Consider the following 3,007-nt stretch of genomic DNA (forward strand, 5'->3'; position numbering starts at 1 on the left):
CTGTAGTCTTACCTACTCAGGAGGCTAAGGATGGAAGATCTCAAGGAACTCATTGAGACCAGGAGTCTGAGGCTGCAGGGAGCCAGGATGATGCCACTGCATTCCAGCCTGGGTGACAGAGTGAGACCGTCTTAAAAAAGAAAAAAAAAAAAAACTCAAAGAAACCTGAGCTCTGTAGCTTCCTTCAGGTGAACGGGCAGTTAGCCCTGTGTGCAAATGATTCAATATAAAAGTGGTGAATTTCACAGGGAAGCAAGGGAGAGGATCTAGGAGAGAAGATCCCAAGAGGAAAATAAGCCACTGGATGTGACACCCCCGGAGGCTCCTCAGATGCCTCACTATGTGCGTCAGCCCCTGCAGGGGCAGGGTGCTTCACGTGGTTACTCTGGAGAGCTGTCCTGAGATCATTCCCATTTGACACATGAGGAAACAGAAGTTCGGGGATGTGAAATTGCTTGCCCGGTCCATTAGCTGTTCAGTGGCAGAGACAGGATTTTTGCCCTTGCCTGCTTGTTCTGAAGCCTGTCCTCTCTCTGCCATGCGCCCCCGCCAAGTTCACAGCAAGCGGTGTGCAGGCACACCACCTCAAAGCCATGAGCTCCACCCATGCCCTCCTGGCTCACCATGTATCCCCAGGCCTGATGCCCAGTAAATATCCATGGGATGAATAAATGAATTTGGCCTTGCAAGCACTGCCACGAACCTTTACCCGTCCAATCGCCTAACTTCCAAGATACTTCCAGGAAGAGATATGGCAGGGAGTCAAAGCTGCAAGCAGAAATAAGAATCATGACGCATGGTTCTCTGCACACCGTGGGCTCTTTTCCCCTTGCTTGTGACCACAGCACCGTGGGCACCGCGGACTCACTGCCTGTCCTTGCCTTTTGCTCCTTTCCTCTCCCAGCTCCCATGCGCTTGCTGGCTTCCGTGGCAGGCCCTAGCCCATCTCCTTCTATTACGTGGACATCTGCTCCTAAAGCTGCTTTTCAGTGGCTGCAGGCAATGCCCTAACTTCTAGCTATTTTTCTTTTCTTTTTTTTTTTTTTTTTGAGATGATGGAGTCTTGCACTGTTGCCCACGCTGAAGTGCAGTGGCACAATCTCGGCTGACTGCAACCTCCACCTCCTGGGTTCAGGAAATTCTCCTGCCTCAGCCTCCCGAGTAGCTGCGCACACCACTGTGCCTGGCTAATTTTTTTTCTTGTATTTTAGTAGAGATGGGGTTTTACCATGTTGGCTAGGTTGCTCTCGAACTCCTGACCTTGTGACCCACCCGCCTCGGCCTCCAAAAGTGCTGGGAATACAGGTGTGAACCACCACACCTGGCCACTTTAGACATTTTTCTAGATGAAAACTTGTTTGCGGCAGGCTGTCACTGTGAAAGTGCTCTAGAATGGTCCAGCTAATCAGATTCTAGCCCTTCCCGTGACTCACTGGGTGACTTTGGACAAATTTCCTCATCTAGGGCCCTCCTTTCTGTGCTAGCTTTTGAAAGGAAGCATGCAGAGAGGGCCACCTTTGAAGCAGCCAGAGGCCTGGAGGCCCAGTGCCACCTGGTCTGGCCCACCCGGGAGATAAAGGCCATGCACTCAGGACAGATGAGGAAAGGAGAAGCCTTCCTAGAGGAAAGGATTAGATCAGGAGGGACTTTGATAAACCCAGTCCTTAAGACATCAAATCACAGCAGAACCCCATTTGGCTTATATGATATTGGAAGTCAGGAATGAGACACATGATTGATTCTGGAACCTCTGTGACATCTCCTGTTTATTCACCTGGCTAATTCTCTGTGCTGAATGGCCGTCAAGTCTTCAATCACTTAACAAATAGGTATTAAGCGCATATTGTGGTTGCAAAGGTGAGCCAGGCAGGTGAGGCACCAGCGCTCACAGAGCCCGCTCTCCAGGCTCAGGAACCCCAAGGACAGATGGGTACCTATCGGTGCCAGGCAGCAGCACATGGCATCTAGGAGCAGGGCTTTCCTCAGTCCCTGGCTGGGAGGGCAGAAGCTGCAAGGGGAAGAGCAAGGAGTCCAGGCCTGCCTAACAGTGCGAGCCTGTGGGCTGATTGCATGGTTCTTAGCCCCAGAACATGTCCACGGCTGTGCCTGCCCTTCTTGCCCTTCTCCTCACTCAACCTTGGTTTGGCTTTGCTCAGTGAGCTGGGGACGCCTGTTCTGCAGCAAACCTCCTACCCCTGGAACAGCAGCGCAGATGATCAGTAGCAGCCACTGGGTCGTTTGGGCAGGGAGGCATGGGTGTGGCGTGCTGCCAGATGAGGAACTGCATCTCTTAGAGCACGGCAGGGCTAATTAGCTGCTAAGGGGGCTTTGTCAGTGTTCACTGAGAATGTGGTCGTGACAGTCAGGTGGCCATTCCCACTTGGCCTAACTTGAGTGTGGAAGGCTCTCTGCTGTCAGCACTGGCTGCTTTTGGAGGTGGGTCCACTGCTGGGCACACGCTGGTATGGGCAGTGGTGCTGTCTGTGCAGGTCGTAGCTGAGCCTGAAGGAAGGGGGACGGACTGACAGGGAGCTGAGTGGAGTGAGGCAGATGTGTGTACATAAACACACCTGTCGTGGGGAATATCAGATGGTAAGGAGCTAAGCAAGGTAACCAGAACAGCCGGGCACAGTGGCTCAGGCCTGTAATCTTAGCACTTTGGGAGGCAGAGGTGGGCGGATCATGAGGTCAGGAGATCAAGACCATCCTGGCCAACATGGTGAAACCCCATTTCTGCTAAAATACAAAAAATTAGCCCAGTGCGGTGGTGTGCACCTGTAGTCCCAGCTACTTGGGAGGCTGAGGCAGGGAACTGCTTGAACCCAGGAGGTGGAGGTTGCAGTGAGCCGAGATCATACCACTGCACTCCAGCCTGGTGACAGAGCAAGACTTTGTCTCAAAAAAAGATAGCCAGAACAGAGAGGGAAGATGCTACTGCATCTCCCAGGAAGCAGTGTCTCAGGCAAGTCAGCCAACCTCTCTGGGCCAGAGTGCTGTGTCCAAGGTG

This window comes from Cebus imitator, unplaced genomic scaffold (assembly GCF_001604975.1).
Source record: "Cebus imitator isolate Cc_AM_T3 unplaced genomic scaffold, Cebus_imitator-1.0 Scaffold170, whole genome shotgun sequence".
Lineage (NCBI taxonomy): Eukaryota > Metazoa > Chordata > Mammalia > Primates > Cebidae > Cebus > Cebus imitator.